At 44.6% G+C, this 27,552-nt stretch overlaps 1 non-coding gene and 1 pseudogene across 1 annotated transcript; both read left to right on the plus strand.

Annotated features, from left to right (window-relative positions):
* Positions 1–23,291, plus strand: part of LOC120846666 — a 105,135-nt pseudogene extending 81,844 nt beyond the window's left edge.
* Positions 23,292–24,406: 1,115 nt separating this feature from the next.
* Positions 24,407–27,496, plus strand: LOC115317523. The gene is made up of 6 exons (XR_005717090.2): positions 24,407–24,547; positions 25,783–25,969; positions 26,094–26,321; positions 26,386–26,557; positions 26,626–26,774; positions 27,312–27,496. It is a non-coding gene; the product is annotated as an uncharacterized LOC115317523 (transcript).
* The last annotated feature ends 56 nt before the right edge of the window (positions 27,497–27,552 follow it).

The raw sequence follows: 27,552 nt of genomic DNA on the forward strand, positions 1-27,552 counted from the left end.
ACGGATAGGGAAGTGGTCACTGCCACGTGGGTTGTTCAGGACAGTCCAGGTAAAATTTGTAAACATGGATGAAGAAACAATGAATAGGTCAATGCAGGAAAAGGAGTGGTGAGTCGAGCTGAAATATGTGGCCTCACCAGTATTTAGGAGACTGGCAGCTCTTCAGGAGAGAAACCTTTCTATAACAGATCCTCGGCTGTCGACCCGTTGACTTCCCCAGAGCGGATTGTGGGCATTAAAATCTCCTAGGAGAACATAGGGTTCTGGAAGCTGGTCTGCAAGGCGTTCAAGATCGGTCAGCGTCAGGGAAGATGAAGGGGGTATGTAGAGGGAGCATATGCTAATAAGGCGATCTAACATCAACCGTACTGCGACAGCCTCAAAAGAAGTGTTCAAAGAAATTTCAACAGCTGGTACGTTTCTATCCACAACAATGGCAACTCCTCCGGAACTGCCAGACGTTGTTATGCGATCTTTGCGAAAGACTTGAAATGATCGCAGGGAATTACTATTCGACGGTCCCAAATATGTCTCCTGGAGACATACTGCAGAGGGTGTGTACTCCTGAAGCAAGGAGTAAACATCATCCAGGTTGTGAAAAAGTCCTCTGCAATTCCACAGTAAAAAGCCTCCAGCCATAAAAATGTGTTCAGCTAAAAGGGGCGTTAAGAATGTGGACCAAAATTTAAAATCGATAAAAATGAATAATAAAATTAATATTAAAAAGCAAGGTTATTTTGATCTCAAAATATTTATCACAATGCAATACACATAAAAAAGTAGACAATGTGAAATTTTAGAGCTCCGGAATTAAAATATATGGGGTATATACATGAAGAAAAATGCATGGGGTGAAATTAAACGCCTTAGGTAGAGGGTTCATTGTGGAGGCTTAACAGGCGTTTTTCCTTTGTTCTTGGGTTTTGGGATCTGCCAGTCCGTGTCTTCGAAGTCAGACAGGTTTGTGGATAGATCAGCAGCGTCAGCTGCTACTTCCATCTCCCTAGTTTCGCAGGCAGGTTGCCTGCAGGCTTCGGTTGATCGGGTGTTCGAGAGGGCGGTTGCCGCCCTCGGCCCGATCCACAGGGAGGAGTGGAGGAGGAACTGGGCAAATTGTTTTGCTCCATCGGTTCCACTCCATTAGAGCCAGGGGCGGTGCGAGAGTCGCGCCGCTCCCTAGAAGAAAAGCCCCTCCCAAGCGAGTTGGAGCGAGGGCTTCGCTCCTTCTCCCTCAGGGAGGGTCCAGGAGGGACAGTGGGCACGGCTGCCGCCGACCCACTCTGTGAGAGGGCAGCTTGCGTGCTCCCTCGAGGCGTCTGAGGGGGCAGCTGCCCCCTGCGTTCAGGAGTGTGGGCCTTGAGGGTCACTGCCAGCATCTTTGGCGAGACCTGGGTGGCCCTCGACTCTGAGCGTGGTGCAGGGCCCCTGCGCACCACCTCGGCATAGCCTCCCTTTGAGAGGAACGACAACTTTTTCTTAGCCTCTGGATATGTGATATTTTCCTTGGCTTTTGGTGAAAGAATTTCTTTTTCTTGTTTCCACAGAGGACAGGCGCGGCAGTAGGCTGGGTGTGGTCCACTGCAGTACTGCAGCGGGCCACTGCATCGCAGATGTCAGCGACGTGGTCCTGCCCTCCGCACTTCGCACAAGTCTCTTTTCCTCTGCAACTCCGTGAACTGTGGCCAAATCGTTGGCTGCAGAAACATCGTTGCGGATTGGGGTGTAGGGACGAATGCGGCAGTTGAGGTAGCCTCCTTTGATTGTTGCGGCACGAGCATGTTTCTCGAAGGTCAGGATGACGTGTCTTGATGGGGTTTCTCTGCCATCTTTTCGGAACATTATGCGTTTTACAGCGACAACACCGGCGCCTTTAAGTCCTTCAAGGAGTTCTTCTTCACTTGTTTCCAGAAGGTCGTCCTCAGAAAGAACTCCACGGATGGTGTTCAGTGTGCGGTGAGGACTCACCGACACTTTCACATCTACAATGTTTGTGAGCTTACATAATGCTTCGCTATGAAGTTTTATGTGGAGTTTCTTGGCCTTATACGAGAACCCGATAAGGTGTTCCAGAACCTTCGACACAATAAAAGGAGATATCTTTGCAACGGGTTTTTGTTCATCTAAAGAATGAACAACAAAGAACTTGGTAAAGTTTTCCACAGGAGGGTCATTTTTCTATGGTTTTGTGCTCAAGGCAGCGCCTTTTCCAGGGCTGTCGTTTGCTGGGTTTAGGAGTAGGGGCAGCCATAAGAGGCGGAGAGTGTTCAGAACCTGTGGTGTGCCGCCCACCACGGAGCCCAACAAGGGAATAGCTAACGGACCATAACAAAAAGGGCTTTGGTGGAGCCGTTAGGCTATTAGCACTGCCCAGGTACTATAACCAAGTGTGGTTTTGGACAAGGGGTCTGTCGCCACCCAAGGTTAGCCCTTGCCACCAAAGGAGTTGAAAAAGGAAAGAAGAGAAATGAGAAGAGTGAAAAGAAGGAGAAGACAAAGGTAAAAGAAGGGAGGGGATAGTAGAAGTGGCGACTGACTGAATCATCCTGGTCGGGCCAAGCCAGGACACCCGTCTACGGGAAGCGGGGGCCGAAGTGGTGTATTGCCTCACCCGGGGGCCCCGAAAGGTCCAAACCTACCCCGGATTTGACTCAACCGCCAGGATGCCCTTTTCCCCGGACACGGGAAAGCCACACACAGCCAGGCGTGGGCGGGCGAACCCGCATGGCTCGGGGTCCGTGGAGACGCCACTCTCCAAACACCTGCGTTCACAGGTGCCCCCTGCGGGGACGTTTGAATCGCAGGTAGTATTAAGTAGTGACACGTTGCAAGCAACATATTGATGTAACAACTGTTTTCTCGGTAACACTAACTGTCACACGCTAAGTTTGCGGGAAGTAAGTTCTGTATGATGTTATTTTTACTGAATAAAAAGTAGCAATGTTCTTTTGTAGTTAATTTTCTAATCTTTCTAATTACAGTTACATTGAGGAGCATGATCTGATGCATACCTTTTATCTAGTTTGTCATGGATATACAATGACCAAAATGATTATGCATTTCGGATTATGGATGACAAGTGCTAATGACAAAGCACAGCTGGCAATGCAGAGAAAACACTTACAACAGATAAACAAGGAGAATATTTTTTTCAACTCCCTACAAAAGTTGTGCTTACAGTGAGGAGCAGTGGTGGAGAAAGGTAACATCAGAGGCAATGGCTTCGTGTATTCTTGAGGTTTTAACCAGGAACAAATCCTTGTGCATGCAAGCCATTCCACCGAGTGTGCCAGTTTAAATCTTGTTCAGCGATGGAAATGGATGTGCTTGCCTTCAGTAAAGTAAAACTTGTGAATGAAAATTTAGAAAAGCCACTGCTGCTTTAGTATAAGATGTAATAACACTGATACAGGCACTTTGTGCAAAAAACCTGAGTATAGCCGGTTCCTAGTTTTCCTTGTTTATTTGTTTAATAAAAGAAGTAAAGTAATATAATAAAATTACCTCTCAGGAGTAACTGCTATAGGTTACGTTTTTCTTAACTAGCGTAATTAGGTAGTCTTAAGTATCTTGCCCAAGGCGACAAATATTGTAAGGGTCCTCTAATTCCATAATTTTTTCGCTTAGTTTATGTCGATGCCTACAAGGTCTTGCTCTAAGATTTGACATCTGTTTCTCATATATCCTAACATATTATAAGGTAACCTTTAAGTAAAGGGAACTGCATGGTTCTTAAGTCTTGTTTGTAGGAATATCTTGGAGCACAAGTCAGCTGATTTCTGGCAGTCTCCTGTGGCCATTGTACTGCGGGATTACCTTGGATAGTTATAGCCAGCTACGATTTAAGCAACTCTCATTTCTATAGATTGTCATTCGTGTTTGTCTTTTTTAAAAAAAAAACTACATTTGGAATTGTACAGCATGGAGCAGTTTTTGACGATTGGTCACTTTGAAAACGTCATTTCGTGGAGTTGGCTGCACATGTTTTTTTGCTGGTAAGTAAATAGTTCAGTTTTTAAAATCTAGCATGTCTGAGAGAAAAGCAAACTTGATGTGACTGACAGCACCCATCTGAAAACTGTTTGGACAATATTGATCACATCTAACCAGGGTTTTTCCCACGGTGGGTGGCAGTGGTTTCGCTGCCAACTAGTCCTGCTAGCCGCCCAATTCTTTGAAAATTGTTTTGTGGCCTTCATGTCTTGGCAAAGAAATCGCTGTGCTCGGCGGACTTCTGTTCCAAGACTTGCAGGTACAGGTACCCACAACCCAAATTAATACGACTTGGTCCAGGTGCACGCAGAAAAAAGGTGCGGCTGCTGCCTGTGTCCCCCTCCCCTCCACAGTCATAGTCGGATGTCTATTTGTCCACAATGTATGGAGGAATATCTGTGCCTAACATTTATTATATCCTAACTTGTGCAGCTTCACTAGATCAAAGGCGACAGTTATTAAGAAGGCCTTCCACAAGTTTGGCTTTTTTCTCATCTGTGCAGATCCGATATGGTCTCTATAAATTAATGTTATGCGGTTGGCTTCACATATTTATTTCTTGTAGATATAAAATAACTGGTGTAATGAAAGTTTCATGGTACCTTTTTTTAATGAGTTGCTTGTCTCGGCTTGACCTATTTTCACTTTAAATTCGACAGCATTTGTGGGCGAACCTTTTTGTCACTTTTCACCAGTCGGTTGGTCTGTTTTATGGTTTGTGTGACCGATTTGACCCTAGCACAGGCAACGGCAGAGGCACATGATGACAGCTTGGTGTGTATGAGCGCTCATGCAGAGAGAAAGCTTTTTAAAATCGTGCATCTGACCCTATGCTTTTGTCAGCTCCAAATCCAACTTGTAAATTGGAGTGTATGGCATGCAGGTACACCAAAATGCATCGTTCGCACATCGGAACAGTCTCTCAGAGAAAATTATGAAGAAGGGTCCGTCTTTCAACGGGCAACAAAAGAAATGCGCAGTCAGAATGCGCTGACGAGGTGGCCAAGCAAGCTCCTTGAGTGGTAGGCACTTGGGGTAAAGGGAATGGCTAGATCACATTTTGGAGGTAATCAGGCGCACAAAGTGTGGAGCTTGCAAACAGACTTGCATGCCATATATAAATACTCTGTAAATGTTTACCACTCGCTCGACTCAAAAGCGTGTGCACAGGTGTGCTCAAACGTGGGTAGGATGGAGCTCCCAAATTGTAAGATTGGGGACTGGGGACTAAGCTACTGCTTAGTCCCCAGTTTTTGATAGCAGTTTTAGTACACATGCACTCTTTCACCCGCTCAGTTCTGTGAAGACCTTCAGGGATATCTAAAGAGAAAATCAAGTTTCTATGTTCACACACTCTAAGCACTCGAGGCTGACCACCTGATTCGACAACGAAAAAGAGTGCAACTAGCCCTTCGTTCTAATGGGAGATTTTGAGTGGCTGCCCAAACTTATGAAAGTCTGGGATATGAGCTTAGCCAGTTTTACATAGACTCTTCTGCAACATCTCATGAACCTTAGAAATAAAGCATTACTCAAACTGGATAGAGTTTTCCGGTTTGTTCATCAGTTCTCAAGAAATGCTTCACATTATAAACCAACTCACTATTGAAATTCCGGCCTTGCATTTTCTTCTAAGTTTCGAACGAATTTAGGCTTGAAGTATATCGGTTTCGACCAAGGAACAGGAGAACAAGACCCTCAAGTCAAACATTGGTTTTAGATATCGGGTCACAGGATGAACAATTAGAGGCAATGTCCATTTGACTTTTGTATAAGATTCATAGCTAATAATTAAATGGGTTGAGGGGGCTGTGTTTTATGCACAAGCTCAATTTGCACATCTTGTTGATCTGATATAGATATTTAATTATTTTTTCGCTTTAGCACATCATGTTAGATGCAGCGTCTGAAGACAAAAGCCAAACACCAAGGGGTTCTCTACTTTGGATCTTCAAGGACCCAATAAAGTGTTCGAAGGTACTTATTTTCTCATCAACTAGTCAGGTGACATTGCATGATTGCTGCAAGCAGCATAGGAAAGAGTACTCAATATTCGTTTAAAGAGATCCTTTTCCAATTCAAAATTCTGTAACTTGTTTTATAGAAAACCTGGTTGTATCAGCGTCATAATGAACATTGCTTTATGTATAGGGCAGCATCACCAAGGGACTGGCTGTTAAATGAACTGGAGAAATCTGCACCTACAATCATTGAGCTCATATTCTTACCAAAGGTCTATTTTAGCAGTGAACACCATTGTGACATGTAAAGGCACAGCTCCGTCTCTGTGGAATGTGAAAACAGCATTCTCTTTATTTTCAAGCATGAGTGCCGACGCAGATGAGTGAGTGTGACGTTTGGTGTTGTCGAGAAGGTGCTTCATACCGCTGTTTAAAAATGCAATGGCTGCGGCGGTCAGTCAGACTGCAGGTAATGTTTTGTAATCCCACTACCTTCTACGATTCTGCACATTGGTCTGAATGCCAGAACTGACAGAAGAAAAAACAACTGACATTGAGGAAACTTGCTGCAGATGCATTGCTCAGCTGTGTTGCCTGCTTTCCACAACAGGTTGTGGCAGCTCTCGATTGTATACATTGGTGCCCATTGTCCAATTTAAATAATGTAGTTCTGTTTTTCACAGACTGGAATTGCACCTTAAAAGTTTCATCGACAACTTTTAAGCACTTTTACGGATACTAGAGCGATTTCCGTAATAGGTTTTACGGAATGCATATTCCAGTCCGTTGTTTTACGGACAGCTCTCGAATAGCGGTACGAATAGTAGAGCACTTTCCATAATCTGTTTTGAGGAATGTACCTTTATTTACGAATTGTGTATGTGTTTAAAAGAATTTTTTCGTTATTAGAATTACGGATCACCTTTCCGGCAGCATAGGTGCCAGAGAATTTCTCCGTAAAAGAGGGCAAATTTTTTTACAGATGGGCTATTGGCATTACTGCTATGTCGCAGCTCATTAGTATTGTTTCATGAAGAGCGCGGACAAAAAGCATCCGCGAACGTAGTTCAGATATGTCCGCTGCTCGTGTTCATCCGTGGAAACCAGGGCTGCCTGTCGTAGCATGCATGCTTGCTCTCTAGCTTCAGCTGAGTCTCATACGTTTTGTGAATTAAAGTATACGGTCGTCCCGAAAGGTTCAGGCATCGATGGCGTTTCTCTGAAATATGCTTTGGGTGCACGTGGGCCCGTTTGTGAAGGAATGTCCCTGTTGCCTAAAAAACGCAAATTTCAGAAGTGAAAGAAAAAAACAAGAAATAAGGACGGGTACACACTTATTCCTTTGTTCGAATTCAATATGAGCAGCTGTCACCATTGCTCAGAAACCCTCAGCACCGGCAATAGGTTCCAAGTTGTTATAGCATTTTTGAACTTCTGCATTGGAAATGACGCAATAGCATTGGTAAAATCTTTGCTCCAAAAGTGAGAATGTCTGCCCCAAAACCAGTTTTTGCCTGCTACAAGAGCTCCAAATCACCATTTGTCAGTTCCACCATTGCAGTTACCATTTGCTTTAACTTAAATTATTCTAACTGCGCTGTTTGTTTTACCTTTTCAGATCGAGCATCGCTCAAGGCAGGCGTTTTCTGTGACCTAATAAACATACAACAGGTTTGATTTTGCATATTACTTTTCATTTTGTTGGCTGTTCTCCTTGAAGTTAACTTGCAGTGATCCTATGGCAGTCGAAAGTATGTACTAGTTTCTCTGGCAACGCTGCAATCTGGTTAGCCTATCGTATCAACTCAGCAGTGATTACGATCACACCTTCCATGAAATAAGTTCCATCAAAGACCACCACAATACGTTCCATCAAAGACCACCACAATACGTTCCATCAAAGAACACCACAGTATGTTCCATCAAAGACCACCACATACGTAATATTGGACATTCCATCAGTGGCAGTCAGACGTCATCTGATGGACCATCAGGGCACGTTCCACCAGGGCTGCTGACTGGCAGCCAGTGTCCCAAATTACGTACCTTGATGGAATTTTCAATAGGGTATGTATGATGTTCTATGCTTTTTAGTGCAGACGGTATTAGTTTTGGTATGGCGTTAACTTTTTTACCAAGGCCTGAGAGTTTGATGGGGGCGGAAAAGACTACATCAATATTTGCGTGATTTCTAATGTTCTTCAGGTTATGAGACATGTTATGAATGTAGGGGATGACTACCGGTCTTTGGTTACTGTATTTTTCGCATGTCTTTCTGAGTATGATTTGACCTTTTTTAATCTGTTTAAACAGGCTTTCGGCGACTGAAGTTAATAGATGTGAAGGATATCCCGCACTTAGTATAATAGATACTTGTCCTGCGAAGCTTGTTAGGCCTGAATGAGGGCAGGACTTGAAAATAGAGTTTTTTAAGCACTGATCGACTATGCCTCTCTTTAGCAATTTAGAATGCACCGAATTATAATTGAGGAGTGGTCTTTTCCCTCTCGGTTCAAACGACCTACAGACTTGACGGGGCTGAAGAGACAATCTTAGGTCCAGAAATCTTAAAGATCCTAGCTCTGGAAGCTCGTGCGTAATCTCCAAAGTGTTCAAACATGTTTTAAACTTAACGAGCACATTGTGCACATGAATCGAGAGATCTTTTTCGTTGGTGGCCAATGGGTATCAAATAGTCATCAACGTATCGAAACACCTTTACCACAGTCAAGAAATCTAAGCTCTTTTGAAGCAGTCTGTCTTGGTATGCTAGGAATAAATCAATGAGAATTGGCGCATTGCGGATTCGATGCAGACTCTCTTTTTTTAATGTAGGTGTTACCGTTCCAAGACGCAAAGGTAGACCAGAGGTAAAAACTGAGCAAATCAAGAGAGTTGCTTTGGGAAAGTCCTGAGGTGTTCTGGAAAGCTATGGCTTTCCAGAACACCTCACACCTGGCAAAATCTTTAGACACCTGGCAAAAAGTTTTGGCTATATTTTTACAAAGACTTAATTTATTAACCGCTGGTGAACCCTTTTTGGTAAAAAACTCATGCAAAGTCATCAGCTTCCTACAAGAACACAGTGCCAACCAATACCAGGCCTTCTCGATTGAGATCAAGGACCTATACTATGCTTCATCTCAGGTACGCCTCTTAGAGAGCATTGAAGACAGCAATGACTCGTATGGTGCCATAGCTTTCCAGAACACCTCAGGACTTTTTCAAAGCAACTTTATTGATTTGCTCAGGTTTTACCTCAGGTCAACATTTGCGTCTTGGAACGGTAACACCTACCTTCAAAAAAAAAAAGGGAGGGTGCGTCGGGTCCCGCATTGCGCCAATTCTCAGTTATTTGTTTCTAGCATACCAAGACAGACTGGTTCAAAAGGGCTTAGATTCCTCGACTGTGGTAAAGGTGTTTCGCTACGTTGATGACTATTTGAAACTCCTGGACACCAACGAAAAAGATCTCTCGAATCATGTGCCCAATGTGCTCGTCAAGTTTAAAACATGTTTAAACCCTTTGGAGATTACGCACGAGCTTCCAGAGCTAGGACCCTTAAGATTTCTGGACCTAAGATTGTCTCTTCAGCCCCATCATGTCTGTTGGTCGTATGAGCCGAGAGGAAAAAAAAGCACTCCTCAATTATAATTTGGCGCATTCTAAATTGCAAAAGAGAGGCATAGCAAAAGAGAGGAATAGTCTAAATTGCAAAAGAGAGGCATAGCAAAAGAGAGGCATAGCATAGTGCTTAAAAAACTCTAGTTTCAAATCCTGCCCTCATTCAAGCCTAACAAGCTTCGCAGGACAAGTATCTAGGATACTAAGGGCGGGATATTCTTCGCATCAATTAACTTCAGTCGCCGAAAGCCTCCTTAAACAGATTCTAGAGGCTGTTGAAATAGCGAGAAATTCTAGAATTTCCCGAGAAACTCGGGAAATTCTAGAGGCTGTTTCCCGAGAAACTTCCCGAGAAATTTCCCGAGAAACTCGGGAAATTCTAGAATTTCCCGAGAAACTCGGGAAATTCTAGAGGCTGTTGAGATAGCGAGGTTGGGTGCAGCATGTGTAAGCAGTCCTTCTGTGGCCCTATCAGGCAAAGAGATGAATTTTCTGGTTCCGTGACTTGCAAGATTTTTAGCACATACTCTGTACGGCTGTGTCATGGCGCTTTTCATTATTATTTTTTCAATGTTTTTTATCATTGTTTTATTTTTATTGGTGACGCATCACATGGGCTGAATTTTTTATGTTCTTTTGTTCGTGACACCGCAAATAAATATTGCGAGTTTGCGTTCAATAAACTCAGTTGTAAGTCAGCGCTACGTCCGTGTCACTTCTTTGTCTGGTCCTCGTCTTTCCGCGCTGTTTTTAATTTCCGAAGTATGTACCAACTCGCCCAAGCCTCAACTTTAGCATCATTCATTTCTAGTACAATGGGCCCTTTTAATTGTTTCACTGTTCAGCCTTGTTTCATCGTCGCCGTCTACGCCATCGCCGTCTGCAACGCACGAAGATTCTCATTTCACGTTCGCCACCGGCAGCTTCCTCCAGAGATCATCCTACTCTTCGGCGGCTTCAAACCCTCGCAGGGGCACGGAGTCAGGATGTGCAAGGTCCTCAGTTCGGAATGGCATCGACAGGCCCGCTTCTACAAGGAGTGCCTTTTTCTCATGCTTCAAGGCACGACTTCCAACGGTCACGGAGGCAGGAGGTGGCGTGAGTACCGCGAACTCGCTGATGCTACTGCTGAGTTCCATTGGCGACGCATGCTTTCGGAGCTACGTGCTTCGGCTCCCAAGAGGGCTGCGCCAAGCAGGTCCACCGTCCACACGCTGGGTCAGGTCTCCCTGCCCGAGAGCATCCGTCGTGTTTTGGACCGGGGTCCAAAGTTTGCCGTGGAGCCGAAGAAATCGCGGGCGGAACTTCTGAGCCTCGTCCGGGATGTTGCCAGGAAAGTTCCGGAAGCGGAGGCTGAGAGGTGCGTCTCTGAGGGACTGGATGTGTTGACCAGACGCACGCCTGGCGCTAGCAAGATCCCGGTTAAGAAGGTGTCAACCTTTTTGAAAGATAACTCTTTGTCTTTATTAGCCTCAGATAAAGAAGGGGGGTTCCTTGTCCTTCCAGTTGACCTTTATAAATCCAAGGCACTTGTGGCTATTTCGTCTGTGTTCCTGCCTAAGGACAGCGTTTCCCTAACTAAACAAAAATCTGAGGCGAAAAAACTTTGTAAGAGGCTGAACCTCGAACAGCTGGTTAAGAAAATTGACGCTGGGAAACAGCTTAGTTTGGAGCTTTTCTTCGCAGCAAAGACGCACAAGGTAGATTGCCCTTTGCGTGTCATTGTTTCGGAGGCCGGTACTTGGCAGAAGTCGGTTGCCTTGTTCCTGCAAAAGAGTTTGAAGCTGTTTGAGATTCACGATCCTTTTCTCGTGAAGAGTTCCGATAATGTCATTTCTTTTCTTAAAGACAACCAGCGTACTAGCTTTATGGCCTGTTCATTCGATATTAAGGATTTGTATTACTCCTTGCCACATAATGGACTCCTTACCTGCATTCGTGACTGCATCGATGTGTTTGGTGTAGTTGCCTTTCAAAATGCTGCGGGAATTTCAGTTGAAGGCTTCATGGAACTCCTTGATATGTATCTGAGGTCGACCTTTGCGACTTGGGAGGGTAACATATATTTGCAACGGTAAGGGGTATGTATTGGTTCTTGCATTGCCCCCGTACTTAGCGACTTGTTGTTAGCGAGCCTTGACCGCATCATCTTTGATCGGCTTGGGGGAACCAAAGTTGCAAAGGTCTTCCGGTATGTAGATGATTTTCTGATTTTGTTTCATGCCGATGCCGTATCCTTTCTTTCGTCTAGGCATTTTTAGTCATTGCCTTTCGCCACTTGTTCTGACTCATGAAGTGCCTGAGGCAGGATGCATCCGGTTTTTGGATTTAAATTTAACTATATGTCCAGGTCATCTTTGTTGGAGCTATGAACCCCGTGCTGGAAAGCCATTGTTGCCATTCGAGTCCGCTCACTCAAAAACTGTCAAGCGGGCGATTGCAAGGACATGCTATACACATGCGCTGCGTAGGTCTTGTTATCATAAAATTAAACATAGCTTTGACAGGCAAACTGAACGCCTCGCAGATGCTGGGTTTCCCTCTCACGTGTTAACAACGGTCGCCGAGTCTTTGCTGAAAGATATCAAGAGCAGCCCTATGAGAAGTGAAGAAGAGGCCAACAACAGAAAGGGGAGGGAAAGAAGAAAGTTTGTGGTTATTCCCTACGTACACGGCCTGTCCCACAACCTAAAACGCATTGCTGGCAGGTGTGACGTCGACGTTCTATTCTCTGCCCCGGACAAGCTGTCCAGGTTGTGCAGAGCGGTTAACCCTTCTTCGAGGGCGGCCACGGCTTGCAGTACGAGGCATCGAGATCGCTTCGTCCCGTGTTCGGAGGGGGTTGTTTATTCTCTCCCTCTGACGTGTGGCAGGCGCTACGTTGGCCAGACGGGCCGCTGTCTCAACGACAGGTTGAGAGAGCACGCTTACAGTGTCTCCACAACCGTGTCTGGTCACCTGGGCATTCATTGCCGCGACTGTGGTTGCCTTCCCGACTTCCAACGGTGTGAGGTTGTTAAGCGTCATAGGGACCAGCTTACTCGGGAAATTCTAGAGGCTGTTGAGATAGCGAGGTTGGGTGCAGCATGTGTAAGCAGTCCTTCTGTGGCCCTATCAGGCAAAGAGATGAATTTTCTGGTTCCGTGACTTGCACGATTTTTAGCACATACTCTGTACGGCTGTGTCATGGCGCTTTTCATTATTATTTTTTCAATGTTTTTTATCATTGTTTTATTTTTATTGGTGACGCATCACATGGGCTGAATTTTTTATGTTCTTTTGTTCGTGACACCACAAATAAATATTGCGAGTTTGCGTTCAATAAACTCAGTTGTAAGTCAGCGCTACGTCCGTGTCACTTCTTTGTCTGGTCCTCGTCTTTCCGCGCTGTTTTTAATTTCCGAAGATTAAAAAAGGTCAAGTCAATCCAGCAAGCCACGCGAAAAATACAGTAACCAAAGACCGGTAGTCATCCCCTACATTCATAACATTTCTCATAACCTGAAGAAGATTGGGAATCGAGCAAATATCGATGTAGTCTTTTCCGCCCCATCAAACTCTCATTCCTATGTAAAAAAGATAACGCCATACAAAAAACTAATACCGTCTGCACTTAAAAGCTTAGAACCCCATACATACCTTGCTCAGAAAGAGTGATTTATTCCTTTCCCTTTTCATGCGGCAAAGAATACATAGGACAAACTGGAACATGTATAATTAACAGATTAAGGGAACATGACAACAACACCCGATTAGCAAACCCGGGACTTTTGCCCATTCACTACCGTGACTGTGGGTGCACTGCAGACTTCAAAAATAGCACCGTAATTGGAAAGAACCATCAGCAGTTAACACGTGAGATAATAGAGACAGCTACCATCATAAAAGGAGTGACACTTGTGTTAGTAGTCCATCAATAACGCTTTTTTTTTTTTATTTATTCATATTACCCCTAAAGGCCCTCGTGAGAGGGTATTACATAGGGGGGGGGTACATAAATCGTTCCAATAGGAACTAGTGCACATTGAACAACATATCAGAATACTAGAAAACAATCAATACACTTAATAATAAAAAGAAAATAAAGGATACACTCAAAAACGAATAAAAAAAAAACATACACTCATTCATCACACTGCAATAAAGCTGAGTCAAGGTAAAAACAAAATAGTACACATTTGCTCTGCACGTTCCGGAAAAGATGAAACAACAATGTAAAACAGCAAAAGTTAGATGGCATCAGTATTTTGAATTTGTTCTTGAAACTTCGTGGTGTCTTTTTCTGAGGCAATGTGCGATGGTAGATTATTCCAATCGATTGTGGTACGTGGAATGAATGACCGGGAAAAGGCAGATGACTTACAGGTTATGCGTTTAACTTTGTAGGGGTGATCGCGGCGTGGAAAAATAACGGCAGGTGGCTCGAAGAAATCACCGTGAAGTGACGCGTGGTGGTAAAGTTTATGGAAAAGAGATAGGCGTGAAAGTTTGCGACGATGGAGTAGTTCGGGTAGCTCTGCTCGGCGTTTTAGTGCTGTGACGCTGGAATGACGTGAATAATCTGAAAATATGAAGCGAGCGGCACGATTTTGCAGTGATTCAATGTCGTTTATGATGTAAGCATGTTCGGGATCCCAAATGGCTGATGCATATTCTAATTTTGGACGTATTAGTGTGGAAAAGGCAAGTTTGCGTATGTTAGGAGGAGCCTGTTTAAGGTTACGCTTGAGAAATCCGAAAGAGCGGTTAGCAGCCGCCAGGGTGAGCTTTATATGGTAGTGCCATGACAGATCAGGTTGCAAATGAATTCCAAGATATTTATAAGTGGAGACGAGGTCAACAGTATTATTATTTAACACATAGAAGGTAGGAATCCGGGGTACGTGATTAGTAAAAGACATAAACTTTGTTTTAGAGCAATTTAGGGTCATTAGCCAGGAAGAGCACCATGCATTAATAGCATTTAGATCAGTTTGCAAAGCTTTCTGGTCATTGACAGAGGAAATTATTCGGTAAATTACACAATCGTCAGCAAAAATTCTAATTCGGGATGAGACACAGGATGGCAAGTCATTAATGTAGACTAGAAATAGTAGTGGACCTAGTACGCTACCCTGTGGGACTCCCGAGGTTACTGGTTTGAAGGAAGAGTTACAATTGTAACTCTTCCTTCTAGCTACAATTACTGGTTTGAAGGAAGAGCTACAATTGTAACTCAAGGAAAAATAATTGTTATATCGTCACTCTCGAAGCTCATGCTATTTATTTTGTACAGAAGAGGACAAAGTGAGATGACAAATTTAACACGGGTAAAAGAAAAAAGAAAGAAGACGAAAATAGAATTTGTGCTGTAAGTCAGCGCGACGTGATTGACCGTTTTTCTGGTGGGAGTGTGAGTTTGAGTGAGTTTACTTCAGCGCTTCTCCTACAATTCCCAGCACGTTAATTTTTTTCCAGCAATGTCATAACTCTGAGAGTATTTTGAATGGCTCAGGGGATAAACCTCTTAATAAAAAGAAAACGCTCGATTATGTCGTAATTATTTGAAAGCCAATAAATCAGGCCGCTCCAATGCGGTTCCAAGCCATTAGTTTGTCTCCCCGCACGGCACGTCGTAGCCACTATTTTTATGGCAGTGTTTGTTTTTCTATTTGTGCTGTTCGCGCACGGCTGCAGTTGCCGTGGTAAATTAATCTTTGTAGAGCGCATTTTCACTGAGCTGGAAGTGGTGCTTCATGGGTAGAGAAATCGCTTTTCGATCAACTTGAATGCAGTCAAAGCCGCGACTTTCCGCAGGCGTTAAAGGGCGAATCCGCTCGATTTCGGACATTTTGATATAGTTTGTGATATATACATGAAAAGTACTTCAAAACAACCCTAGACCGTTTGTCTCATTAAAAGCAAAATTGTTTTCGTGCGATTTGTTATTTACCATAATCGCAAACCGAAACTGAAACTTCGGCACAGCCGGGCAACATTGTACCCTTAACGTCAGTTGCATACGCACCCACGTGGAATACAATGAGTCACGTGATCTACCAGCGGTGACCCAGAAAGGAGGCGGATGCGAAAGGAAGGGCGAGGATGGAGGGCGGTCCCAGCCGGCGGCGGCGAACAGGCAACGCAAGCAGCGAAGAAGCAGGCTATGTAGGCGGCAACCCAGGCGGTTAGTCTGTTGGCACCGGTTGGCACGTGTGTCAGCGAAACTCATATTTGCTCATCCCGTACAACTCTCTCTCGGTCTTTTCGTTTCTCTTGTTCTAGTTCCTTTTTTTTTTTCTTTGTCTGTCTCGCCTCTCTGCTTGCTCAGACATGGAGCGCGTCCGTAGCGCCGCCTGGTAAGCTGTCCCTGGAAAAGAAAATACCAAGAAAAATACTGCGTATGTAACAGACGTCAGCCACAACGGAAATACAACGTTGGCTGCGCCGCACGTCCCCCGCTAAATTAGCGGATTTTGGTGACTTCGCGCATCTCAGTTTTTGTCCACCTGTTCAGTGATCTTTTAGGTGGTATTACGTTATAATATTTGACATTCGGTCTCTCTAGATGATACTAAAGAGAGTCGCAGTGTTCGTTAACAACCGAGAATGAAGCGGAGTTTCCCTTTATGTGTACGGAGCTATGCCATTGCGAGCTCGAAAACTTCTAGCGCTCATCCCAGCTTGCCACTTGGAGGGCAGTTTCTCCACGAACCGTAGTATACTTAAAAAACCAAATGAGGAATAGCATTTTTTTTCGATTTTACCTACTATCCTTTTTTAGTGCTAAAATTCTACACTACAAATATACTTACTTTCCGTCATGATTTCGTACTGTTCAAACCTTTCCCCAGAGTGCAATCTCTCTCAGGGAGTAGAAAATCGATAGTCACATTGGCCACAGTACGATAGGAGCTTATACCGTTCACACCAGCGTTCCAACATGACTATACGTAAGTCGATCGATGGCACGTGCCTAATCCCTCAAATTGTCTTAAACTTTTTAATGTAGAGCGGAATATCAAACTGCGACACCCCGCCCCCGCCGATCACGGCCCACCAGCGGCATCAATGCCCGACAGTTTACGTCATCTCATCTTGTTGTTACATCACTGATACGCGAACACACGGTCACATCGGCGATAATTCCAGTATTCTGTTCACAACGCACAACAGTGTCATTACCATGTTGCTGCTATGTTGCTGACACGCAGAAATACAGAACCACGTTGATTGCCGGTTGGCACTCGACATCGGAAAACAGAATCGAACTCAGCACGGAAGGCACCCAGGCAGCCGGCAGCAAAACCTGCCTGTCTTGGACGCAGTGCCTGCGATTTCTATAACGTCGAAAACGTCGACAGATCGTTCCGCGCGGTTCGCTTGGTTCCGCGTGGGTTCCGCCATCCGAAGATGGCCATCTTACCCAGTGTACGCAGCGCTGCTGGCGCAGCTCCGAAACTTCGCCGTTTCTAGCGGCTTCGTTTGGTCGTTTGATAAAATTAGTGGTAAAGATGTCAATGCAACCAAATTGTTGCGCACGTTTATATTGGGAGACGGAATTACAGGCAGCCTTCGCTGCCGCTAAAGCTCAATCAACTCAACATTAATTTATTAAACAACGTGCATGACGTGCTCAGAAAACGAAACCGAAAGAAGATGAGTCGGGAGGGCGAAAACTTTCTCCCGTCTGCCTGGAGAAAGAAAAAAACGTCTCGTTCCTCCCTTCTTCTCGTGTCCGCTTGGGGCGCGCGTCAGTAGAAGGGAGTAGAGTTCCTGTATAGGCTCCCTACGGACGCCAGAGTTGCGCGTTTGATTCCACGTGCCGCGTGCCGCCCTCGCCGCTATTCGCCGAGATCCGATCACGTCAGGAGCCATATAAGTGTGGTGCAACAAAGTAGACGTTGCACACGCTCCGGCGTACGTTCCCCGGCTTTTGAGCGCGCCGCGCGCCTCTAGCGCACGGCGTTGCTATTCGCCGAATTCAGTCACGTGAGGACCTGAATCCACATGCCATGCATGAACGCGCAACTCTGGCTCCCGTAGGGAGCCTATACAGGAACTCAAGAAGAAAAGAAGACACGCCGTTGCTACCATTTTTCTCCATTTTGTCTTAGAGTGAACGGTAGTCGCGCGCTCCCTTGAGGGCGCGCTTGGACCAATTGACGATTTGGTTTATTACCGAAGCATCAAAGAGAATGCAGCGATTGGTGTTCCACGCGCCGCACGTGGTGGCGTCAGAAGTAGTAACTTTTCTAAAGCTAGTACCTAAAACAAATTGCATCTTGCACGCGCGTTCGTCAACACTATATTTTGGTTATTTACTTTGAATCTTTTATACGGGGAAAGCTTGCGCGTGTGGCGCGTGGAACGCCTATCCCTGCATTCTCTTTGACGCATGGGTAATATGGCAATAGGCCTATTATGGCTGTGCAATCCCGAAGCGAAACTACTGTAGCGTGACAGCGCTGATCACGCTTAAACTACTCGGCGGACACCGTTTTGAAGGGCGGTTAGAATGAAAATAAAGCAGGGTTATAAAAGAGGCTTAATATGGAGGCCGTCCACCAAGTTCAGGGTGACGCAAGGAGACACCAGGTTCTTTAAATCGACCGCAAAATTTGGTTTCTTAACCAATCGCGCTACGACTTTGTGCAGCGTTACCCACAAATGGTGAATGTTTTTTCTTCTTTTTTTGTAAAATTTCAAATTTGCAAAGAGCGAATTTACCTGAGGAAAAAGTAAAGAAAAAGAAATTAGGTGCTGAGAATAAAAAAGAAGGTACCTAATGAAATGTACAACCCCAAAAAGGAGTTTTCGCAACATGAATTTATTTGCGAATTTAACGTTATATGTTCTTTTGCTAAATGCTCGTCGTTTCGTGAAGCACACAAGTGAACCTCCGATAAAAGCGTGGCCGCGAGGCTTCAAAATGAGTGGTTGACGGCAAGGAGAGGAAGACTGAGGTGCTTGACGCTGGTTGGTTTCCAGGAAAATCATATGAACAAAGGGTAGGCGAGGAGAATCAAAGTGGGCGAGGGGGAGCTCGATTATTTCTGTGCACTGAGGGGGAGGAGCTCCAAAGTACGGATGGCTCTGAAAGATCGATAGGATTATCAGCTGGCCTAATTAGTTGCAGTATAGCGCCATTCTAAGATCTACCAAGTGTGCACCATGGTATGAAAAAAAAACTATATAATAAAGAGCTCCGTGACACAGGCATCAGAGTATCGCTAAACGGTTATGATTCTACGGGGTAATTCAAGGAGACGCCGGGCTCCTCAAATCAACCGCAAAATTCAGTTTCTAAACCTATCCCGCTCAGACTTTGAGCAGCGTTGCCCACAGATGGTGCTTTTTTTGTGAAATTTGCAAAGTGCGATCTTACGTGAGGAAAAAGTAAAGAAGGAAAAAAGCTTAGCTCCTATGGAAACGCAGTGACGCCACCGGCCTTCCAACAACATAACACCGTTTCAGACGGGAAACAAGAGATGGCGCAAGCGGTCGTGACGCCAACTGCCGCCAGCGAAAGAGCATACGACGCCGAGAGCCGGGGTCTTTAGCAGACAAGAAACTCCAGTTCCTTGTTACCACCTGAAAGGCGTTCCTAAGGTGACTGTCGCCACCTAGGGAACGCGCGGCGCTTTTGAGTTGAAAAGATTGTCTGCTAAAGACGCCGGCTCTCGGCGCCGTATGCTCGTTCGTTGGCGGCGTTCGTTGCGCCATCTCTTGTTTTTCGTGCGAAACGGCGCCGTGTTGTTCGAAGACCGGTGGCGTCGCTGCGTTTCCATAGGAGCTAAACCTTTTTCTTTCTTTACTTTTTCCTCAGGTAAGTTCGCTCTTTGCAAATTTCGCAAAAGAAAAAAATGCACCATCTGTGGGCAACGCCGCACAAAATCATAGCGTGATAGGTTAAAAAAACGAATTTTGGGTCGATTTAAAGAGCCTGGCGTCTCCTTAAATCACCCTGTAGAACGTTTTACCTATGCAAGACAAAAGCCTAGCAGTTTCCGATATTTTTGGGTTTTCAAGGCCCGTGTTCTTCCTTGGAGATACAAAAAGGAAATGCATTTGTCAGATAATGATTTTCTTCCATTTAATTAACCACAAAAATGTTTATTCCTAAATATTACGGCAAATATTCTCTGTGCATTTTATAAACTCTAAACGTGTTTTTTTTTTAAACACTAAGCTGGTCTGTGCTGGACAGCAGATACACTAAGTTGACCGGATGTACACACGAGGACACACTTTTCGGTGGTTGAATGCACGACACAACACACTAGGCTGCTCTGATGTGCACATAAGGCTACACTTGGCAATCACAGCCATCACCAAGCTGATCTGAAGTGCACTTTCGGATACGCAAGGCTATCACAACTGTTACTAAGCTGATCTGATGTGCACTTCCGTATACAATAGGCTGATGTGATCTGCACACCAAAACGCTAATTTGATCGGATGTGCACATCAGGATACACAAGGCTGGTGTACTGCGCACAGACACACGATAAGTTGGCCTGATGGACACACCAGGACACAAAGATCTGGTGTGCTGTACACACCATAACCCAATAGGCTCTTTATTAAACACAAGGACACATTAGACGAGTTTGATGTTTACACCAGGAAGCACCACAACATGCCAAAGAGGTCTGGTGAACTTTCTGACTGGGAAAAGAAGCAAAAATAACAGAAGCGCGAATATGTAAGTAGCTGACCACTCCCAAACGGTATTTGCACTTTGACTGTAGGCTTCTGTCACTCCCGCAAGTCGCTGTTTTTCACACGAGTGCGTGTTAGGCTGGAAAATTTGATGCATCAGCATTAGCACTACAAGCCAAGAATACCGACGGCGCCCGTTTGTTGACAAAACAGTGGAAATAGCAGCGCAACCGCGCAGAGAGCAGTTTAGTGAAGGACAACGGCAAGAGGGAGGCGATATCACAAGGCGGAGGCCTATGCGTACGCGGATGCTGGGGCGAGACCGAACTTCCAGGCGTGAGGATTGTGTCTGCTTTCTTTTGTGGTAGAGAATGGAGTGTGAACTAAGTAACAGCGCAGGTTCAACAAGGCGGCTAAAAAAGACGGATTATGAACGAAAGTGGCTGTTAAGTAACACAGGATTTTGTTTTTAATAAGTATGTTTTGTTTAGAAAGCTTATCTTTCTATAGTTAAGTCGGCATTGTTTTTTTATCTGCTTATGTTTGTGTCGGCATATTTGGGCTTTTGCTCTCAGAGCCGCGGCAGGGGGTACGCTTGCAGGAGAGCATGAACGGGGAGTCGCCTACCGCCCCCACGCGCGGAGGACTTTGAGCAGCCGCGGGGCTCGGTGAAAACGAGTCGGACCCCGGTGGTTAAGAAACAGATTGGGTTTCTGTTTGGGGCGCAGAAACAGCCGTGTCCCTGACAGTAGTACTTCTGTCCGCACTTCCGGCCTTTAAGCGTGTGTGCTTGTGTCTGGTGTATTTCGCCGTTTTGTGTAGAAACTTCGCTTTTAATCAACGCAATAACTTAACTGGCTGGCGCCAGCCAGGTGGCCAGGAGAGCATTTAGTGAATCTACAAGGAATTTGGTTTTGACCCTTGAGGTGTCGGAGGGGGATCACGTTGACAGCTTGCTGGTCTTTGGGTAAGAGTGTACCACGTGACAATGGACAAAGTTGAATTGAGTGGTCCGTCTATGGAGGGAAGCAAGGCCACTACGAGTCTAGAAAAGGGGTGCCGAGAGGATTCTCGAGGGATTAGGTTTTTCAGACTGGGTATGGGTTTTAGTTTTGGAAGCTTTGTATTGTAAATTACCGCTGACTTGTTTCGTTTTGAAATAAACGTCGCCATGCTGGCCATTGTAAACCAACCAACGTCGGAATATTTCCAATGGGATCGAACAACTTTTAGTTTCTATTTTTTTTCTAATTCGACTTCCTGTGGGACTTCCATTGGGTGAACATCATCACCCGTCGTCTCCATCTTTACCGACCCCCTGCCTCTGACAGTTGACTGGCACAGTCGACAGGATGCTGCTGACTTCCTGTGACGGGTGGTGAGCGAAAACGACGACGATAAAAACCAGTTGCGAGTGTGCTCTTGTCTGTCTACTTCCTTGTCCTCGCATTTTTTGCACTTCTTTAGGTGACCGTCGGTAGAGATTGACTCTTCATCTCCTTACTAGCAAGGTCACATACAGGTACGACGTGAATAATAATTTTTTTACAAGTTTCAAGACATCTAGAATGCCACATTCTATGTTTTGATGAACAGGACAGCTGAAGTTCCTATTTTTACGGTTACTGAAACAATAAAAACACGGATTTAGAGAAACATTGTATATTTAAATGCAGAGTGACCTACCATGCTCACAGCCTGTATTGAGAGACATTGGGAAGAACCTCGCTGGTTTTATGCGTTTCTTTTTGCCTTTTTTTGCTAGCATATGTGTGACCCTGAAATGAAGGAGTGCTTTCACACAGTGGAATCTAGCTTTTTTATGCAAAGAACAACTAATTTTTGGAATGCCAGTGTCCCTTTTAACTAACTGCAGTCGACTCTCATTATTTCAAACTCCAGGATATCGCAAGCTTTTGTTTGATGTATCAAAAATTTATCTAAAAATTACGTGAGGCAATGTAGCAATTCGCTATACGCACAGACAACACTGGCGAAGTTCGATACGAGTAGTAGTTTTGGCAGAATAATTTGTAGTCGACTATCGAATAGTTTCTCCAAACCTTTTATTACCGTTTTACCATGCTTCAACAAAAATTCAGCTGAACTCGTGAAGGTTGTTCCCGACCGTCCACTGCTAAGCCCTGTTAGTTTTAATATAACAATGTGTATGAACTGTGACCTCAGAAGGTCCAATGCCTACTTGTGGTGGTAGATAAATGACAGATTTGACATAAATTTAAACCTAAAAAGTCTCCCCGCTATTCTATTCGAGGGAACATATAAATGTGCTCGCTATATGCAAACATTCTTTCTTTAATCTCGAATGTAACGCAATCAGAAAAATGAAAAAAACAAGCAAAAATAATGAAAGCAGATTGTTGGGACGGTATACTGCTTGCAAGGTGGGCTAGCCCTATTGAACATGCTTCTCACCGAGCACCCGCATACTGTACAAAAGCCTTGCCCGCGAGCTTTGCGCGAGTATTGCCTTACTGCACTATGTGCGTGCTAGGTGAGATGCGCACTCAACGGGGCCAACCCGCTGCGACAAAGAAATAGTAAAAATTAAGCAAAAACACTGCTTGAATTCAGCAGCTTATAAATACATTAAAACCATAGTGGGACACCTAAAATTTTAATATATTGAATTAACCCGAAGTTTGAATTATCCGAGTTAGAATTATAAAGAGTCCACTGTAGTGCGTTCTTATATATTATACAATTCATTTACAGCTTCGATTACAAATCTTTTTATAGTGCCGACGAGACCAACCCCCACAAGTGAGCATATCAGGAACTGGACGAGTGAACCGCAGGTGGCAGGCAGGAGTGCGGGGAATATTGTCCTTTCCTCTGCTGTTCTCTTCAGTTGGGTGAACCCCACCGTCACGTTAAGTATGCTGCGGCTCATAAACCTCCAAGTAATCTGTGACCGCACATTCTACAGGTACCAGGAGGGGTGCCTTTCGCCAGCTATAGGTGATGTAAGTTTTAAAATCACCGTTTTGCAGCTCATTCTGTTCAGTCTGAAAGAACACTATGGAGACAGCAGATACAATTTTTTCTGATATGCTTTGAATGAACAGACGCTTTAAATAGTCATATATCTGATTTCCGTATGTGATGAATGGTTCAGGGAATACTGTGTATGTACTCGGCATTCTTTTAACCACAGAGTAGTCTGCATGTGGTGAAATGTAAAAAGAGGGTTGACAGTTTCCGACATGACATATGTATCATCACCTAGGAGACAACATCAAATTTTGGGATGCACCGAGTAAGGGTCCGAAGCACTGAAGCAGCAGCCACACAATTGCAGCCTCCATCGAGTGCGGGGGTGGCACGACGTCTAGTAAAAGCAATTCACCCACTATCACTATTTCCTTCCGTGCAACTGTACATGAGTGAACTGGGTCAAAGCATTTCAGATAAGTTGCTGATATAATAACAAGTTGTGCATTTATCTACAGCCAAACGTTTAGTATTGAAGGATCATTAGCAATTCCTAATGTGTATTTAGAAGCACTATAGTCTATAGCAGGGGTCGGCAGCCTCTTGCAACGGCAGGCCGAGGCATCATGAACCCGACAAGGAGGGGGTCAGACGAAAAGTTGCGAAAGGGAGAGGGCTGCACGTTTGAACGTAAAAATACTAATAGTAATTGAGGTGACGTTTATTTTTAGTGTCGGATCTCTCCCGAAAGCGGCCGTCAGAGAATGCGAGCTTAACTCACTTGGGCGTTTGTGCTGAACGGGGATACGCACCGTGCATGCTGCATTGTTCAAGCAGGTCAGAGTGGTAACACAAGAGCCCCTCCTCCCCCTTAGGCGACAGCAGAGCACAAACTCCAGCCGAACGCTGAAGCAGCGTTCGGTTGTCAGTCCAGCGCGGAGTCATAGTTATTTGTTGTCCTCATCCGCTTAGCTCTAAAGTTAGCTGCTTGGGACGCCACAGTCTCATCTCATTCCCGATACTTTGCCTGCTTTGTCATTTATGACAATCTAGTGATTGACCAGTGGCAGCATTGTTACCTTAGGTATCTGCATGGCAGCTGCACACACTCCTAACTCAGTGACATATCTGGCAATATATCAGAGGTCTACGGGTAATCCAAAAAAACTATTCCAAATTGAGTTTTCTTACACAGGTATGGAACACAGAACAGGAAAAGTTTCTAGAAAGCATGAGGAGTGCAGGAGGAGTGCACCTGGCTGTTGATGGGCGTTGCGATTCGCCGGGCTACAGCGCAAAATACTGCACATACAGCTTCTACTGCAATGCTCTCCACAAGATTGTACACAAGGAGCAAGTGCAAGTTGGTGAGGTAAGAATGTTTATTTATTTGAGCCATTCCTGTTACATAAAATGCCATACATAAGGTGAGAGAACTAATAGAAATGGGCTACAAGGTGATTGTAGTTAAAAGGAATAAAGTCATGCATGAGATTTGTGTCCTGATTTCCATGCTTTTTGCATATATCAAATAAGAATATTAAAACGCTTGCTGTTTCGGTTTTTGTCAAGATGATTTTACCAGAAAAACTCTAATTTGGCTGAGCACCAGAACAAATTTTTCTTGAATGATATACCTCATGTATTTCGGTATAGAAAATGTTCCTGGTTCCTGCTTGTGCATATAGTGCCGTGTGCGTGGCAAACTTGGAAACGCACACAGCTACTACGCTGGGGAACAAGGTTCAAACACCATGCGGCCCGGTTCCATTTTTTCGCAATGTTAGATCTTGTAAACAGTTCCGGACAATTCTCTCGTCACCTTTTTTTCTGACTGAACATTCCTGAACCTACCGAGTGTAAAAAAAGTGTTGATGCGCTGCTTCGGGACCGTTGCCCCCTGTCGCATAGAGTTGGAAATTTGAAATAAGGAAAGTTTTATAAAAAAAAAACTGAATTTGCAATAAAAAAATTTACTTCTTGGAAGAACAGTCCTTGTATTTTCCGTAGCTAACCCAAAGCACGGAACCCTACATAAAGTAACACTGAGAGGGTATTTATGGTTGCCAAGAATATCTTGGAAACATTATTTATCTGGGCCTATCACGCAGAAAACTTTCAGCTGGAAATCTGTTTGTTTTGTGTTTAGAAACTGCCTGTCAAGATTTGGTTATTTGAGGCTAGTGTCCCTCCCTTCTGAGTTTTCATGTACAAAATATTTGCGGTGTAAAATAGTGAACAATTATTTCTAAAGCTGGAGTAATGCCTTGGATTTTGGCAGCACCACAAACTCTTATATTTAAAGACAGATTAATTGCATGGTCGCAGTGAGTGACTTCCACGACTCCTCCAACATCACAGGGCACCTAACTGGTTCTGTGGTTTTTACTTAACTTTTTTTTTATGCAAGCATGCGACTCTGGAACATAAACCCTTGAGTGGTGTCCTTACACTATAATCTATCATTTCGCAATGACAAATTATTTTTGTTTAGTCAGTATTCTTTTCAGACAAATGATGACATTGTGAGCACTGCTATGAAACATTAGATGAGATAGTGGTACCAGTATTTGCTCTAGGCTACTGACTTATCTACTTCTTTGTCAGTGCGATGAGGTGAAATCCAGCTCGCAGATAGAGAAGGTGGGCTTTGTCCGAGCCCTCAACTACCTGCAAGATGAAGGCATAAACATCATGTCCATTACCACAGACCGGCACAGTGCCAATAAAAAGAAAATTGCCAACAACCACCAGACCATGACACACTTTTTTGACAGTTGGCACATGTCAAAAGGTATGTCGATCAGCGACAAAAATACAGCGCAACTGTAGGAACTAACAAACGTGTAGCATGAACTGCTGGTGCATCATTTATTGAAAGAATTATGTAATCTACCTTAACAGGAATCACGAAGAAGCTCACAGCAGCCAGTTAGCGACCTTGCAACAAAAACTAAAAAGCTGGGTTCAGCCCACCAGCAACCATCTCTACTGGTGTGCTGCGGTTGGTAAAGGAGATGAACCAACGGCATTGGATTTGTGGCATACGATTAAACGGCATGTTGTGGATCTTCATGATGGCCACGAAGGTAGCCTCACTCAGTGTCTGCATGGTCCCCTGACAAACAAAGAGTGGCTTAGCCAAGGTGAGCTTTTCGTTTCTGTTGTTTAACTGCATCCAGGTAACAATGCCAGTCATTTTTTCCCCAGGATCACCAGCCTATAAAGCATTTCTGAAAGTGGTGATGGCACCAACATTGTTGCGTGACCTGAAGAAAGTGTCACCCTCATGCCATACATATGGACTAGAGTCGTTTCAAAGCGTCTTAATTAAATTTGCACCGAAGTCCCTTGCTTTTTCGTATGAGGGAATGCGTGCCCGGTAACCCAGCTTGTAATTTTTTTGTATATGTTTGCATTGCCTGGGGACACTTGACATTTCTTTCCGAGTACCTACCTCGCCATTTTGCACTTCAATGAACATAGCAAGCGACTCCAGGCCCAAACCGCTGAGGGAGAAGACAGGTCGCATGTGAAGGCCCCAAAAGCCCGGAAAGATCACCTGGCAGCATTCCCCCTCACAACGGAGCCAGCTTATGGTGAGCTGTCTCAAGAAACTCTTTTTAGAGTAATCTGTAGTTCAATTCAACATGAGAAGCTACTCTGCCCACATGAAGCAAGCTCTACTCAGTGCTTTATGTTGGGCACTTTATGCGCTTAGGTGCATAAAACGCCAATGTGTCAAACATTATTTGAACCCTGGAGAGTGGGGACAAGGAGGACAGCAGGAGCACAAATCTCCAAAGAGACTTAACGTTTATTCCAAGCTTTACGACCTTATATAGGTATGTACACAAAGAAGGGAATCCAAAAGACCAAAAAGCAACACGACGTCCCACTGCTGCCTAGGGATCAAGCTTGGTGCATAGAATGTTCTTATGGGTGTAGCCTCTCCTGCATTTCTTGTGCTACACACCGTATGTAAGCTTTGTGAATGCAGTGGTTTACTGCACGGTTATCATAATTGCAAGAATGCACTTTGAGAAAGTGCTCACTTACTTTTGCCTTCAAGACTACAGCACTTACCTTGTGAATTAATATATAAATGTATATTACATTGCTCCCTCCTTTTGCAGAGTATGGGGACACTTTGTTCAACGAAGTATTGGAACGGCTTCAGCGTCTGTCATCGTTCAGGGAAGCCAACGCCGAAGTCTCAGCACTCCCCCCACCACCTCCACCCATGATTCCAAGAGTGCAACCGAGGCCCTCCAAAGAAAACCTCGGAGCAGTCCACTAGTCACGGTTTGGGAAGAATTAATTTCGACACCATCCACGCCACTGCGGGCACCGAGCTGCGTGTCGATTGCCAGCTTG

Source organism: Ixodes scapularis, unplaced genomic scaffold (assembly GCF_016920785.2).
Source record: "Ixodes scapularis isolate PalLabHiFi unplaced genomic scaffold, ASM1692078v2 PGA_scaffold8__174_contigs__length_109621045, whole genome shotgun sequence".
Lineage (NCBI taxonomy): Eukaryota > Metazoa > Arthropoda > Arachnida > Ixodida > Ixodidae > Ixodes > Ixodes scapularis.